The sequence below is a fragment of the Artemia sp. Qi Xiang Cuo genome, chromosome 1 (genome assembly GCF_049724085.1).
Source record: "Artemia sp. Qi Xiang Cuo chromosome 1, ASM4972408v1, whole genome shotgun sequence".
NCBI lineage: Eukaryota > Metazoa > Arthropoda > Branchiopoda > Anostraca > Artemiidae > Artemia > Artemia sp. Qi Xiang Cuo.
The window spans coordinates 10966089-10984271 of record NC_142794.1 but is presented as its reverse complement, the minus strand read 5'-3'; the positions used below and the strand labels follow the sequence as shown (position 1 = coordinate 10984271).

The following is an 18183-nucleotide window of genomic DNA, read 5'->3' as shown; positions in this document are numbered from 1 at the left end:
ATGCTGTTTTTGTTGTTGCCCCTTCCCCCCGAACAAATTCTTGCGTTTATGCCTGGGTATGAGGCCCCCCTGGTATAAGCATAACCTAAATAAACACATCGTTATAATTTCTTCCTCTAGGGTTTAATATTAGCTTGAACTGAGTCTTCATGATCAAGTAGTTTAATGTTTCCGGTTTAATGTTGTTCTAGTCGGAAATTACAGACTGACGTGACTGGGCATGCTTTGCTTTTATTAATTAATGTTAAAAGTTACTGTGGGAAACTAATTTTATGTTCTTCCAAGAACTGCATTACTGCCTCAATCGCAAATGTAAATTTATTCTGTTTGAACTTGAAGTTGGAAGCAAAAGAAAAAAAGTGTTACGGTGAGAATCTATTGCTTGTCTTAATTTAGGAGGAGGGGTGTAAACCTAGCCAAAATAGAATAAAATAAGTAAATTTAATATTGTATATAAATGGGGTAATCATGGAAAAATAGTGCAAATCAAAAGAAATTTTGGTGGTGCGGCGGGGGGTGTTAGGATTGGATCCCACTATGTTCTCGCCGCAGTATGAACATATTTTCCGTCAAGAAAACCGTCAAGACATATTTTGCGGCTTGAAAACATTCACTATTCAAAATATATACTTTAAAACACTTCTAACGAAGTCCTTTCAAAACAAGAAAAAAAGACTTTTTTTTCATTTTCGTTTAAGTGTTTAAGACTTGGACATAAGAATAAAATAAAACGAAAATGTTTTATTCTATTCAATTGGATTATCCAACATATGTCATGTAATTATATTTAAGTGTCCTAATCTCAAAATCAAAGTAATAGTAAATAAACACAAAAAAATACAAAGCAAAAATAATACAGTAAATAAAAATGATAATACATAAGGCTCCTTCTTGTTTTTTTAGGAATTAAAAAATGAATATTTGAACAGTGAATGTCTTCAAGCAGAAGAATCTGCCTTGGACCATCCTAGATTTTTGTGAAACAGCGTTCAAACCTCAATTCTGGAAAAAGGATTTCAACTTAAAAAGACTTTTCAAAATAGATGTTATAAAAATGTTGATTTCGAAAGGATAGTAAAACAAAAGAAAATACCATTTTTACAGTCTGAATAAAATAAAAAAAAACATGTTATTTCAAGTGAAAGTAAGGAGAAACATTAAAACTTAAGGTGAGTAGAAATCTTTAGGAGGGTTGCCCCCTCCTCAATACCCCACTCTTTATGCTAAAGTGTTAGTACTTTTAAAAAATCTTATCATACTAATTAAACGGACCTTGTGTTTCACGAGTCGCTTTAAAACAATTGGGACAAAAGGTCTAATTTTAGCATAAAGAGCGGAGTATTGGGGGGCGGGGGCAACCCTGCTCATATTCTTGATAATTTATGTTTGTTTTAAGTTTTAACTTTGCTCCTTATTTTTAAGTTGAAAAAGTTATTTTTTCATTTAATTTCTGATCGTTTTTCAGATAATGCCGGAAAATCCAGCTCCCCTCCATGGAAAATCCCTTCCACTGTGAAAACTTCTTCCACAGAAAGATCATCCCACATAGACCCCCGCCATAAAATCCTCCCCGTAAGAAAATCTCCCCGAAAAGTGTCTGTATAATTCCCAATAGTCAATGTTATGTGTAAACAATGGGCAAAGTTCATAGCTTGTACCCCTTCCCTCGGGGGCTGAGAGGGATCAAGTCATCCTCAAAGACATAGTTATTAAAATTTTCGACTATGTTGAACAAAATGGCTATATAAAAATTTGGTCACACAACTTTGGGAAAAAATGGGCGTTGGCGGGGTGCTAGATGTTCTCGAGTAGTTTTGGTAACTTAAAAAGAACACTAGAACTTTTGGTTTCCAATCTAAGAACCCCTACCCCAATCTTCTAGGATATATGGCTCGATAAGATCACTCCTGGGAAAAAAAAAGAAAAAAACACCCATACGTGATGTGGCTTCTGCCAAAAAAGAACAAAATCCCACACTTTATATATAGGAGCTTGAAACCTATACAATAGGGTTCTCTGATATGCTGAACCTGGTGATGCGATTTTCATTAAGATCACTTGATGTTTTGGGGGTGTTCACCCTTTTTTGGAAATTGGGCAAATTTCGTAACTTTTGAAATTCGTAATTGTTGGTGGGTAACATTAAACTTGATGAATCTTATATATCTTGAATAAGTATCAAAATTCAACTATTTTGATGTATCCATTGTTGCCAAAACTCTGTTTTAAAGATTTTCGGTTACTATTGAGCCGCATCGCTCCTTAATTACAGTTCGTTGCCACGGGCTGTTTGATATGCTTCCACGCAGGTTTGTACACAGGTTTCTCAAGATTTTACTGCTTTTCCTGTAACTTCGAATATATTTATTGTAATTCACTTTTTTTTAAATTCTCCTCCCCCCTCCCCTGAAGTAAGTTCCTGCGCAGAACCCCAATGGTACTGTCTGGTCAGGGGCGTCCCAAGGGGAGTGGGTGGGGCGGCCCCAACTTTTTACAACTTTTTAGCAACTTTGTAGCTTTTTAGCATTTTCGCCGAAGTCATCAATTGCGGCCAAAATTTAGCAAAATTCTTGGTTTCTGCAGAAAATTCGGCATAGATCAGATAGCGATTCGGTAAAATTTACGAAGATCCCCCCCCACAATAAATGAGCCTCGAGACGCTCCTGTGTCTGGTTGTCTTTCTTACAAGGATGCTTTTTACGCCCCACCAGAAGAAAATTCAAACAGGATCCCTTCCACCGTAACTCCTCGGGATCCTGCGTGACAAAAACATTTTCCAGTAGACTTAGTCCCGAGTTTGATCAGGGATTTCTCTCATACCTAACTTGGCTTTTATCTTCTTTTTTTTTAACTTGGCTTTTAAACACCAGTATTTTTGCTATTTTTTTTTACCATTAAATGATAAATTGACAGCAATTCACGATAATTTAGGAAGGGGAATTAAATGTATTTATTGAATATAGGGGGCAAATTTGTAGTTTTTCAATGAAAATGCAAACAAAAACTTCAATGAAAATTTCCCCAAAATGGGTATTTTTCAAAATTTGAAAGGTGCAAAAAACTAGGGCTGGGGGCATATGCACCTTTCCCAATTTTTGCTACCACATTAGAGTAAGAAAAATTCGATGGGGTCAAAACCCAGTACTCTTCCCCTTTGAGTACAGCCCTACAATCCTGAATTCAAATCCTAGGTATATACCTGCACAGAAGGGGGGAGGGTTAATTTTGAAGAACCGCCGAGATCCTCGGTCATCGGGTTCCTCGGCTCAGATTACATATTTTCTTATGAAAATAAAAACAAATCGTCAAAATTACAATTCCGATGTTAATGAGGAAGGTTGCAGGAAAAAGGATGATCTTTTTCCGCTATAAGGCAAGTTCCCATTCTACTTACATAATTTTTTATGTGTCATCTTACAACCAAAATCTTCGTAGTAAAAAATGTGTATTTCGGTCTATAGATCAAGTTATTGGCATTATTGTCTAAGCACGTGATTGCACCATCTGTGGGTGTGACTCTAATGATGCAATTAAAGTAAATGCTGATTGGACGAGAAATGGGCTTGCATGTCGTATGACGCAAAAGGAAAGAGATAACCAGTGGATTTGCCAAGTCATCTGATTTATTATCTTGGAGAAAATTGAGATTCAAATTTGCTTGATTGTAGTTTTGACTTAGCGTTGCGAACAAACTTTCTTTGATTTGTATAGCACAAAAGGTTCGTTGGCCTTTTTAGTGCACTTCAAAACAAAATATGCTGTCTTTAAAAATATTATCGTTGAAAGTGCTTTAGGAAACATTTATTTATCCTGTTTTGGTAATTCCGACTTTCTTCCTGATGTGCACCACTAAAAATTTCACACTTCGAGTCCAACACTAGAGAGGTTTTTGATCTAACTTTTACTCAGGGGTTGACTAGAGCTAAAAATTTGAGGCAGGATGACCACCCCATCTTTGTCCAATAAGTCAAAAATTTATAATTACCTATTTTTATTTTGTAAACTAGGGTGGTTCAGATGCCACATAAGTACAAAATATTCCAAAAGAATGCATGCAGTAACAAGTTCGAGCCTTAATGTAGGTATTCACATGTCACGGGAAGCGTAAGAAAAATCCGATATTTTAAAATAAAGAACAAGAAGATTAGGCAAACAATAGTGAAAGTAACTAGACCTATTTTGAGGCGGAGTTCACAGTCCTTCTCCAAGCACATACAAAATCAGATACGAAGGAGATAAAAAAAACAGTGACTTAAAAAACGAAGATTTAAAAACCCACAAAATAAAAAAAAAGGCTAAAACCAAGAAAATATAAGATTGCTTAACAAATCATATCAATATATGAACATGACGTGACTTTATTAAAATAAATTTATTAACATATGATCAGTATCCGGAGTATCATCTTTTAAAACGCAGCTAGATCATATTAATCGAAAATATGGCACCGCACGATTGGACCTTGTTTTTCTCGGACTATCAGACTACTTTGAAGGATTATGCAATTGGAGTAATGCAGGAAAAGGAATATAGTCCGGGAGCCACTAAAGCGTATCTCGTTTATTTCTGAGTTGAGGTGGACAGAAAGACACAGTCAGTTTGACAATAGTTTCCGACTATATCGACCACGTTGAATCCGAATATGGGTGGGGGCAAAGTTGGAGATTACGGCTTGACCTTGTAAAAGCAAAAAAACACCCTTTTTAGGCCTATAAAACATGTACAGACTCTTTATTTTTTTTTTTTCTAAGGTTGTACCACTCTGGTTTAGTGGTGCGACATCTCAATTTGGTCCTAATATGGTCTTCTCATAGAATATGTTAAATTTTTTCCGATATTTTGTATAGCCCAGGAGCTATAGGCTAATGATTATTAATTTTCTCCGAAAATCTCAAAATTCAAAGGTTCATTTTCAACTAAACGTCGTATCTCGGACCTTTCTATAATTTTTGTGTTTTTCATTCTTTTCCAGAATTTACCTATTGTATTTAGATTCACATTGCCGTAAAGTTTAAAGCTTAAACTGTTCGTTGAAGCCGTGTAGAATTTTTTGAAAAAGTATAGGCCAAAAAATATATACAAAAATTTATTTTTCCAAAATGATAATGTGGCACTTCTTTTATGCTAGAATTTAACGCACAATCCGAATATGAACTTTACTTTTCAACCAAATATAAACTTCTTTTTTTTTCTTAATTCAAAATATATTTACAATGCGGACTGATTTTCAGTTTATCTGCCGATAAGACTTCGCAGCCCAATCTTAACTTCGTTTGTTATAGGCTAATTACTTATTTTTAGGCCTTAAAATTAATTTTTGATTAATGGTATTGCAGGATATGTTTTTATGCCAAATTTTGACGCCGAGTCCAACGGTAGTGTTAACTTGGTTATCGTGTTTCAACTTTAGTTGCTATATGCTATTTAATTTGCTATAAGCTCCCATTTTCTTACAAATATAGTTGTAAATCCAGATTATAATCAACCTACGAAGCTTTGCAAGGTAGTAAACGGACACGGAAGAACCATGCTCGACAGAAGCTGAAAGCTTAAACCTGTAACATGATTTAAAGAGTGTTTATTACTTTAAGTACTGTAAGTAAAGCTACAGGTAAAGCCTGTCAAAATACAATTCCCGCACATCTCAACGGTTTTCCTCAAACATACAAAAAAAAATCCCGCTAATCCTCGTCCGAATCGTCGCTGTCGGCACCACATCGCCCACCGCATGCGCAAAGAATGTCCCATGGCTTTATCCCCAAACAAGGGCACTTTACCACACACAGTTCTACAGTAACAAAAGGTTGAAGCCTTTTTGACAAATGGTGGCCAGGGGGTCAACGCTGAAGTCACTGGACTGACTCCTAAAATGTCGTGATGGGTCCAGCCAAACTCAAGTGGGTTGAAGATATAGGGCTTAGGAATCACAGCCTGAAGAATAATGCTCCACTGAAGTATAGCTCTCTTGACGTGATATACGAAAGAACCATCTGTTGGGGGTAAGCTGTTCAAGTTCTTTTTTCTGGGAAATAAATGAATTCGGAGGTCATTGAGAGAATCCAATTCGGACTGTTTTTTGCTACATACCGATACAGTCAATTTCGTACGGATACGCAAGATTTCGGGCTCGTACATAATGATATTTTTGATAATACTCCTCACTTTCTTTGTAAGATCAGCAATTTCTTGAATGAGCTGTGATTTAACAGCAGATGTAGCAAATGTTTTTTTGCCCTTCGAGAAGAAAAAACTGACCGTATCACATCCACTAATGCAATGTAGCAGTCCTATTGACTCTGCAACGGCCCACGATGACTCTATTCACACTTTTATGGACCCGGACGATGTTCTATTCACATTTTTATGGATCGGAAAGACTTTGTCATGGAACTGAAGGTAGAGCTCGGGTTCATAGCCTGGGTCACACCTGCAGAGGAATATTTCGCGATAGTTCTGTAATAAAATGACAACAATATCTGTTTCATTTGCTTCAACAATTACTTGGGAACATTCTTTTCTGTAGCATTCGGCAACATGGAGAGCAACACGCGTGTCTGCTTCTTCATGTGTGCTGCATAAGTTCGCTTCGTAGTCCGGGCTCGGATCTATAGTCATGTTGGATGGGACTAGTTTTAGCACCTTCATTCTATCACTGAATCCACCAGAGAGGTAAATGGTAAATTTTAATTCGTAAAGACAGACATGGCTTCACAATTCAAAAATACATTCGATAAGTCTTCCCTTACTCACTGACTGCATAAGTAAAATATCCCAGTTTTCTAGCACCATGCTCTTCGTAATGATAAAACTCTTCGTCACTGCATTTCCTCTCCGCTCATGACATCCACTACTGTCTTTTAGAACAATAGGATTCCCGGAAATGTTTACAAGGCCGAACACTCCGTCATACCGATCAGCTACAGCATGCAGCTCGGTTGTAGATTTTGGGAGTCGATTTAAGAGCCTTGCAACGATTCGTATCGAAAATGCCTCAACGGTTTCGTTTTTGTCTGGCACTTACGACCGGATTAACGGTATGAAATCTACCACCACACCAGTTCCCGTGACTGTGTTAATCGGAACTTCGCTAGGCCAACTTTCTAAACCTGCAGAGGTGCGAATGAACTCGAGAAAACTTGACTTCCAACCCGATCAAAGTTTAATACGTTCACTAGCTACTGCTTCAAATATTGCAGGGGCGTAGGACAAAAGTTCGTGTGGCATAAAACATATTCGCTAGAAATTTTTAGAGAGCTATTTTGTACAAAATAGTCCAAAGATCATATGAGTCATATGACGAGGCCTTCATGGTTGACGAACATGTCCTAATGTAAGATGCAGCCGCTGACGAGAAAGTAAGACAAATAAAATGAACTTCGTATATGAATTTTGGCAATAATTCCCCAGAAAGTTTACCCCTGGAAACTTCCCCCTAAATGGTAAATTCTCCTCTTAGGAAATCCATCCCCAGAAAAATTATCCCCCCCGAAAAAGGTCTGTATACTTCCCAATAATAAATACTATATACAAACAATGGACAAATTTTATAGCTTGCAACCCTTCCTCCGGGGGCTATGGGGGGTCATATCATCCCGAAATGCAATGGAACTTTCAACTATGCTAAACCAAATGGATATCTCATAATTTTGATTGGATGACTTCGAGGGGAATAAAGTGTAAGAGGGGGGAGCTAGCGACCCTCCATTGTTTTGGTAACTTAAAAACGGCACATGAATTTTTAATTTCCATTCAGATGACCCCTCTCCTGATCTTCTATAGCCATTGGTTCGATACGGTCACCCCTGGGAACGACAACAATAAAAAAACATGCATCCGTTATCTTACTTCTAGCAAAAACTATAAAATTCCACATTTTTAAAGATGGAAACTTGAAACCTCTACTGTATTCTGCAGGACTGATACGCTGAATGGGATGGCGTGATTTTCAGTAATATTCCTTTACTTTTGGGAGATGTCCACCCCCTTTTTTGAAAATTAGACAAATTTTCTCAGACTTGTAGCTTTCGATGGTTGAAGTTAAACTTAACTAATATTAGTATTATTAAAATCAGCATAAATAGCCGTTTCTTTTTGATGTATCTTCTTTTTTTCAAATTTTGTTTTTCTTTGTTTCGAATAATATTGTTTCGGGTCACCTTACTTACTTTTGGGCCTAACTTATAGTTCGTTACCATGAACTGTTTAATACCTTCCTTGTCTGAAACAGACTTATCAGCGTCTTTATTCATCATGAGCCCTACTCACTAGCTCTGCATCCCATTCTTCTTGGCCGAGAAAATAAGTTCTATATCGCCTAATTTCATACTGTCTATACCTATATGGATATGGATTTCTAAAATTCCTAACAAGTCTAGTTCAAAACGTCTGAATTCGTCAGTCAACATGTCAACACGATCGATGTTTTTTAACGTTATGACATTACAAGTGGCAATTTTCATACTACACCTCCAAATCTGATCTCAAACCAATTTGTCGGCTCAGACGACACGGCCACCGATGGGACTCTTCTTAGCTTGAAATTGTTGCCCGTTTTACCCTTAACCGTACCGAGTGGAATGCCACCGTTTGCCACCTTCTAATGCCAGGTAGAGCTGCAAAGCCTAGGCCCTGAGTCAAGTGCAAGGAAGTAATTTAATTTATCCGGATTTATATATATATATATATATATATATATATATATATATATATATATATATATATATATATATATATATATATATATATATATATATATATATATATATATATATATATATATATATATATATATACATTTATATGATAAAAAAATATTTGAAATCACTTACTAAAATTACAGATGCATATACTTAGAAATAGATCAAGGACGAAGCTAAAAAGGAAAAAAGATAATAAAAAATATGGATAAAATATGTAGCTTAAAACTGTATTCAAAAATTTATAAATAAACGTAAAATCTTGTGTAATAAAATTGCAGTGAGATACGATGACCGAAAAAAACTTGCATATGGCACGATGTCAGGCAAGAAAAAGCAATGAAAACCAATGCAAACGACAAAACTTGTCCCATAAAATCAAACAACTCATCCTCAATTTCTATGTAAACATATAGGAAAAGCCATAGTTTGGTATAAAATAACGCCTAATTTTTGAAAATTAATATGTCAAAACTATCCAAAGGAAGTAAAAGGAAGGCTTAATAAGACAGAGAAGTAGATACAAAATATGGTTTGTTTTTCCCACTGACACACATTTCTTGCGAAAGCACAAAATTGCAGCATTTATAATGAATGATTGTGAAATTATTCTCTGAATTTGGTCATTTCCAGTTTGCTATTAAAAAGATTTAATATGAGATAGCAACTAAAAAAGCTATGAAGCCCTTTGCATCACATAAAATGTTAAAACTAACATAATACTGGCAATTACCGTTGGTTATTATCATGCTTATTAATTAGCCTATCTTCGTACCCCAAACTATTGACTGTAGTATTTTCAAAGGTTGTATGTGAGTTTTTTAGAATACTTGGTTTAAAGTCAACCCCCTTAAATAAGTCGTACCTATTTTCTTACTCACAGGAGCGAGAAAAGAAAATTGGAACTTTTGACACTAAACTTTTGAATTTTTGACGTTGAAAATTGGAATTTTGACATTAATTTTCGCATCCTAGACGTCCAGAACATTTTTTTTCCTGCAAATATCTGCTTACTGATAAAATCAAAAAATTAAACGTATCAAAATGTTTTCTATTCTTTTCTAAATATTTAAGCTCTGACCTTTAAAATTTCTGTAGCCTTGGGGTCTCTGACACGTTTTCATAATATGAGTTACTAAGCTCCTATAAGTCCCCTTGTTTGTTTCTATCTATGGGTATGCTTAGAGAGGCATATTTAATTCCTAAGTAGGTAGAGGAGACCGGTCTAAATGAGAGTCGAAGTAGGAATAAGAAGGTAGGGATTGTCGAGTCAAAGACTCGACAATCCCACTTTACAAGTTCTCAATCAACAAATGTAGATGGCTGCTGTACGCTCTTACTCCAAAACCGCTCCAATACAAATCCTTTGTATCAAAGGGCTACAAAATTTGAGGGAACCAAGCCAAATTATAGTGTAATGACGCGTAGTCACGCTCAAAAGAAGAGAGTCGAACTGCAACAGCCCATACTATTCACGAACTGCAACAAGTACATGAGAGTGACGACCTGTTGCACACGTTTTCTTCCGACTATCAGGGGCATCGTTTGGGGGTGGCAAGGGGGGCACTTGCCCCCCCCCCAATAATGTGGAGAGAAAAAAATTATAAATCCCATGCCCTTTGACCATCCAGATATGGACCGCTCTTGCCCCCCCCCCCCTCCAATAAAAATGCTGGAGATTGGCCCCTGCCAACTATCATCCATCAACTAAAGCCAGGAGATGGTGCTGGGTACTCTTCATCATCCTCTGCAACTGTCTAAGAGTTAAATTATGACACTTAGCCAAAGTTCTGTGCCATAAGCCTTCTCAGCTACTTTTCACGCAGAAAAACGTTCTGGTGTTCATAACTTACCCTTCTCTACGAAGTTCAACTTCAAGGCCAAACTTCTCCAGATTTTTGTGGTACAGCTTGGTTCCCATAAAAAAGTAAGGACGATGAGTTCTACACAAGAAAAACTGTATTATAATTTGTCGGACTCCAATCCAGATTCACTTATCTCTCGTTTCCGTTAATATTTATGGATATTCATTTGGTTTGTCAATTCTTTTCTTATAAAAGTGAATCTTTATATATTGAAAGAAAAAAGGCAAATTTAGCTAACAGTTTATGCAGCACTTTCTTTTTAGGAGCATCTCGTAATTCAAGAACCAACGAATCCAAGAATATGAAAGGAAAATTGCATTTTGTTTCTATGAAGAAAATAAATTCCGGAGGAGAGTCACTTTGAAATTGGTAGATCTAGGTGCCACGCTTTGCGGGTTAAAATGTTCTTATAAAATATAATTAAATATTTAGATTCCCTACTCAAATCAGTATTGTTAAACACCGTCCCATCACGAAATACAGGGGTATTACTGCAAGGTAACAAAGAAAAGCGTTTCTTCAGAATTATCACAAAACCTACGGCAAACATAGTCTGTAAAGCATTATTAATTTGACAAACACTATTTAAGCTACCCTATGTCTCTAATTAACAGTTTGGCGTGCAACAAATTTGCCATGAAGCTTTTGAAATTGATCAATAGTTTAATTGGTTTCAGATAAAACACCGAAAAAATGAAACTTAAAGTGAACCACATAACATGAAGTAAGATTTTTATTGTTTTATCAATTGTTTCTGCGGAACAGCTAAACAGTACTTTGACTTCATTTTACATTTTGCCAGTGGTATAGATATGATTTAATTTATATTGCACAGATACAATGAGCATTCTTTTCATTTATGTTCAGCTGGAAACTATATATCACTGTTTTAAAACCATAAGAAAATCATTCTATCTGCATTTTCCGTCCCGACCATATGCAGTTGACTTAAAATTACAAAGACGACCAATCAGCATTATGTCGATGTTTTTCTCTTAACAACTGGGAGCTGTGACTTTCTATGTTGACCAGAAATAGCAAATCATAGAATTTTCGGTGGTAGATTCAAATTTAATACTGATGAATATTGAATGAATGAACCCTAAGCTTTCATTCAGTTTAGTAACTGATTCTAATTATCTTTGTCATTATTGAAACCACATTAAAAAAATTTATAAGAAAAATATTAGAAAAATAAAAAAATTCATTAAAAAAATAATTTCATCAGTCCATTAATCATTTCCCATTTTCAATTCATCACACGACTCTGGAATTTCTGTGATAACAAGGGAAAGAACGGATTTTTTTTCTGTTATCAAAAGACAACAGAACGTCGACATGATCTCAGCATTTCACATATCGAATATCGAGAATCGAATGGCAAAAGCTTTTATGTTTTTTCACTGAAATGCTGATCTAAGTCTGCTAAGTTAAATAGCGTGCTAAGTAACTAAATAAAAGTTTATCAATATTGATTTCCAACCAGAAAATGTGAATTAAAGACGTAGTAGGCGGTGGCGTATTGAAGGTAGATGAAGGTCCTCGGCCCCCAAAAAATTTGCAAGATTTTCTTAAAGAGTCTATTATAGCAGTGAGACTGCTGTCACTTGTAGTAGTTCTCTTGGTTCCTTGCAGCATAGTTTATCTTATTTTAGACTCTTATTATATTTATTAAATTATTATAATTTATTTTAAGTGCCTCACAGCAATAAAAGTTTCACTCTTTACACATCTAATTTTAGTCTAATGTGCTGGTGCATATATAATGCACAAACACGTCTATTTGCTAAAACATAAAATCGCGAAGAAAGGAACGTGTGATTGTGTGTATTTGTGTGTTTTATAGAACCTTGCAAGAGGAACATAATGACATATTTGCTTATGACGATTTAGTATATTATTATAATGATGAAAATAAAAACTGATGAAAATATAAAAACCAAACCTTAAAATAAAATTATTATTTTAAGGTATGGTTTTTTATATTTTTATCAGTTTTATTTTGCACTGAGGACGGTCAAGCGGAGGTCTTGACCGAAATATTTGCATAATTTTTCAATTTTTTCGCTGGATGTTAATTGCCCTCGTTTTCTTCCTTTCTTCGCGATTTTATGTTTTATCATGATTATTCAGTGTGGTATCAGAAATTATTTATCCGTATTTGCTTTTATGCATCATTTAAGAGTATTCATCTTTAAGATGTATTTTACGTTATGAGCTGTAATTTTTCATTCCCTCCGTCATTCCATCTTTGTGCTCTAGTTTCCGGCGCATTTTATTGTAAAATTTCCTTTTTTAAACATTAATTTTGGTAGTAAGGATCATCAGTTTCCAAGTTTTAAGCAACACAAAATAATTAAAATTTAGAGGATTACAAAGTGTGGCTTTCCGTACAATTTTTCTTCCTTCATAAAAAGTCACAATGCCATGTATTAACAATAGATTTAAACTACTTGGATATTAAACGCCAAAATAGTTTTGATTTGTTTTGGATCTTGGATACTGAAAACTGGGGACAGTACCTTCAATTGCTATTTTGTTTTTATACGCAGATGAAAACCTTAGCTCAGATCCACAATTCTAAATTAATATTATTTCTAAGAAGCCGCGAGTTGAACTTTTTCCGTAAACCCAAAACCTTCAATGCTAGAAAAAAAAAATGTTTCCCAAACATCTGAAGAAATGAATGAATATGTAGAAAAATTTATTCTAAAATTAATTAATAATATGTTTAATCGTCATAAGCAAATATGTCATTATGTTCCTCTTGCAAGGTTCTATAAAACACACAAATATACACAAACACACGTACTCACAAAACATACACACGTTATACAAATTGAAACTCATGAATTTCCGAAAATTACTTATTATTACTAACTGAAAACTAGGCCAGAGCGAAGCAGGTCCGTAATAAACAATACCAACATGCATTTCCAACTTAGAAATTTTCCTGTGTGTCGTGGTGATTTATTCTCAAAAGGAATTCATATCTGAAAGTCTCAGCTCCATTTTAAGGGTCCTTGTCTGATATGCAACCAAGGCTATATTTTGCTTACTATATTGCTCAAAGATTAACTTTGACAAAAAAATATGAAAAAGAAAACAGGTCAAACCAATGCAAAAGCAGCAAGTTTGTGAAAGCAAATAAATTATTTTAGGTTAGAAACGGATTTTACTTTCTTAGTTTAAATTGAGCCGATTGGGCGAAACTGCGAAAATGCAAAACTAACAAATTTCACATTTTACCATATCCGCTCCAGAAAATCTACTTGAATTTCGGAAAGAAGAAAGGAATAAGGTAAAACTTCTGTGGGAAATTCAAACAAATCCCCAGCTTTTTTTCCAAAACTGCAGAACGATTTTAGGTCTTGATTCGGCTTTAACTGTATTTAATAACTGCGCATATCTCTACGAGACTTCATTCGTAGAATTTATTCTTCGTAGTACTGAATTTTAGACCTTTTCTACCAGATCTTGGGATTAGATTTAAATCTTGGACTATCTGGAACTACTTCGTTATGTTATTGGGTTCAATATAATTTTGGCCCTTTATCCAAATTTTACCGTATCTCAAAAAGTTTGGGGCGCCTGCTCCCCCCTCCTTTGAAACACCTCTGGCTGCTAGAATAACGATAGAAAGCAGCATCTAATTCTTTTCAAATGCATTGGGTCATTCATCGTTCATATTTTGCCCCTGTTAAGTCCCCAATACTGGGTATAACTTTAATGCTATGAGGTATTTGCAAGATGTTGTGTGTTATTTTCCATCCTCTTCAACCGAAAGAACTGAGCTTCTTCTGTGTTCTGCTGCACACTGAGAACAAAAGCAGCTTCACTATTTTGAGACTCACTGGGTTGAAAAGGTATGACATTGATTGGTGCCATAAAATTATTTCAGGCGGACGTCTATGTTACATACATTTTCTGTTGTCCTTGTTGTTTCGAAAGACATTTTAAATTTAAAAGGGTTCTCGATGAGCATCTTTGGCGCCAATACTGTCTAATTAAATCAAAGGAAGAAATAGACTGAAAAGCTGCAATATATGATTTATTGGCTATTTAAACTTTAATGATGAATAATAGGAAAAGAAGTAATTTCTTATAAATCAAGTCTTTATGAGAGTCTAGCCCCACAGGTCAAGACTAGTTTCAGAACTGTCATTAGTGTTCATAAATTAGACCTAGGCCTATTTGTTAGCCTATCATCTCTGCTTACAGCCCTTACAGGAGGCTATAGGGGCTATTAGTGCCTCCAAAAAGGGAAATTTGTTGTTAAAACAAATTTAGTAGTGCAAGATTTCTGATTCCATGCTGTTTCAAATGGCCCCCCTGATGGTTCCAGATGTAGCCTTAGCCTACATATGCAAATATAGGTATTTTGTTGTTTTTTACTGGTAAATATCTACCAAATCATATTTTTGAGTTAGGAATAAAGTGAATACACCATTCGATGCCTTTTTTATGCGGATTACAAATATAATAATAATTTCTATCAGAAATGAATTTCAGCCCCCCCCCTAGGCTATATATGCCAATTCAGGATTAGGTTTTAGAAATGTTTACCCTGAATTGGCATATATAGGGGGGGGGCTGAAATTCATTTCCAATAGAAATGATTATTATATTTGTAATCAGCATAAAAAAAGCTGGTCAATATCTACCAAATCATATTATTGAGTTAGGACTAAAGTGAATACACCATTTGATGCCTTTTTTATGCTGATTATGAATATAATAAGCATTTCTATCAGAAATGAATTTCAGCCCCCCTATATATGCCAATTCAGGGTTAGGTTGGGTTAGGTTTAGCCTATATAGGGGGGGGGGGCTGAAATTCATTTCTGATAGAAATGCTTATTATATTTGTAATCAGCATAAAAAAGGCATCAAATGGTGCATTCACTTTATTCCTAACTTGATAATATGATTTGGTAGATATTGACCAAAAAGCCATCAAATGGTGTATTCACTTTATTCCTAACTCAATAACATGATTTGGTAGATATTTACCTTTTTACCTTGTGATGTGTTGTGTGTCTTTGTTAATAGGTAGCTGTCTTCTTGAAATGTGAAACACTAGACTTGTGATAGTAAATAGAGCTGAATGAATTAAATGTAGGTTAGCCTAGCCTATTAGGCTATTTAAAAATATTTAGCCTACAAAGTTGGGATAGCAACAGAAAGAAACATGAGGGCCATTTTTTCATTCATCAATGTGCTAAGATCTTATATCTTTTGTCAGAAAATGCTTAAAAGTGAAATCTTTGAACTAAGATCTTACATTTTTGGTTGTTTTTATGCAAATGTCTTTCATCATTCTGCTCTGATCAGCAGTCTAAGAACAATGATGAGTAGATCATCAAAGTTCTCTCATCATTGTCCTATATAGCAGAAAGATGGCATCTGTCCCATATTTTGCTAACAACAGCAAGCTGTAAGATCTTAGAACAAAGATGAGTTGAAAAAACAATAATCTTTGCAGAAAGATGAACAATCTTAGGTGTAAGATCTTAGTGCTAAAAAATGGCCCTATGGTAATTGGATTGATAGAACCATATGGGAAAACTATTCTTTTCAGGGAAAAAGTATAGAGGAATTGCAGTCAAAATGTGTTGGATACAATTATTCTACATATTTTGAAGAAAGAGTGGTTTTCCTAACATGTTTTCCTCTGTGGAGCTGCTAATATCCCCTCACCTGGCAAATTCAACCCCCCTAAAATGCCTTTAATACATTGAAATGGCTAACATTATGGTTTATTTTTCACTTAGCCTACAAGCATACAAATTAAGCTTACCTAGCCTATAAGCTATTGTTATATGTTATCTTAGAATAGAAATTAGGTAAATACACAGATCAGGGGACCATTTGAAGGAATCTAAAAAAAAATCTCAAAATTAGCCTAGGGCACTTAAAAAAAACATAAATACTTACTTGTCTCAATCCTTAAAGGACATTACTTCACTTTACCACTCCCCAAACTGATCAATATAATTTACAGCCCACTTTATATAATCAGTAAATTTCAAGTAGTTGAGCACATCCAAAAGATACATATTAATAAAATTAAAGCAGTACCATTATATTCCTTATCACAGTTGCTTTTCTAATAATGTATTCCCCCCTGATGGTCCTATATATACTCCTAATTTTTATTGCTTTGTATCTAGTAAAATGGCATGTCTCCCTTATTAACTGGTTGTTTTACATTCATAAAGTTATTCTGCCAAGAGGTTTTAAATTCAATTGTTAGATAAAAATATTTCTTGTAATGACTTAAAATTGTGTATAACATTAGAAAGGAACATAATAATGAGATTAACAATATCATTCTGTTTAGTATGAAACAAGGATTTTCTTGTTTTAATGGTTTTTTTAGTTACTAATATTTCCTCAGGGCCATCATTTGGGGGAGGGCAAAGGGGGGCAGTTGCCTCCCCAATAATTGGGAAAAAATATTATACAGTGCCCCTTGACTATCTGGATATGAACCCCTCTTGTCCCCCCCCCTCCAAAAAAAATGCTGACATCTAAAAGGAGTATAAAATAAGGCATCTAATTTTACTATATCTATTTTATTAACAAGTTTCCTTTAGATAGGGTAATGTAACAGATAGATAATTATATTCCCACAGTCCTGTAGAATAGTAAATAGTTATAACAGCCCAGTTTGTCTGTATCTTTTGGTTGTAACAGAGAAGCTGAAGGGCTGAATTTGGCTGTTGCAACCATTTGGGAATGACCTGCTTCTGTTTTGCCCCAGATTGGTAGCCAGATATTTAGTAATATTCCATACAACATGATCTGCCCATTAAAAGCCCATCCAGTTACAGACTTGAACTTGTTACCTAAAGAATTAGTGTCTGCACCAACTCTAAACAGCTTCAAAAACCGTCTTGACAAGCATCTACTGAAAGAAGTGTTTATTCATAATACATAACACAAAAGTGATATGACTTTGTACACTAGGCACACTATGTTGAGCCATGATTAGAGAGTACCACAACATGATTGATATCCTAGCAAGATGTGCTGTTCTTGTAAGATATATGGTCAGTCAAACAAGAAGCTAAAACTATCCTTAGACAATTCCTCTGGAAAACATTTAAAACAATTTGGTAAATTTACAGATGTTTTGATTTGATCACTAGGTTGAAGGATGAACACATTGCTCAGTGCATCTTTTTATGCTCTTTTCAAATATGTAAGCTAATTGCCTCCTTTGCAAATTTTATTTTAAGCCCTTAAAGTGACACCTTGTTCCATAGTCTATTATCTGCTAGTAGAAAATGTTACCAAAAGTTCCAAAAACTATTTCAAACAGTAATGAACACTCACTTATTTTATTCTTTTTTTGCTTAACCTTAACCCCAGTCCCCATAATGGGTAAATATGCAACCCTCAATATATATACACACTATATTTTACAATAGTGGGACTTCTCCCTTCCTGCCAAATCCTTAATGTTGACTGTAAAATAACAAAGAACAAAAAGAGTTGCATTATTTTATATGTATATATATAGCATTAATTTGTATATTGACCTGTATATTTATTCATCAGAGGGACATAGGTAGCACTTTTATGAATGAGATAAATAAGCATTTATGATGATTTTA

At 34.9% G+C, this 18183-nt stretch overlaps 1 protein-coding gene across 5 annotated transcripts in view; it reads left to right on the top strand.

The window, feature by feature from the left end:
• The first annotated feature begins 14567 nt into the window (after nt 1-14567).
• The window catches only part of LOC148956003 (uncharacterized), a 166747-nt gene continuing 163131 nt past the window's right edge, over nt 14568-18183 (top strand). For 4 of the 5 annotated variants that reach the window (XM_089088828.1, XM_089088975.1, XM_089088900.1 and 1 more), the window contains exon 1: nt 14568-14655. The gene's annotated coding sequence lies outside the window, so the exon portion shown is untranslated. Of the gene's footprint in view, nt 14701-18183 lie in introns of all 5 variants that reach the window. The other variant, XM_089088755.1, reaches the window with a different exon arrangement.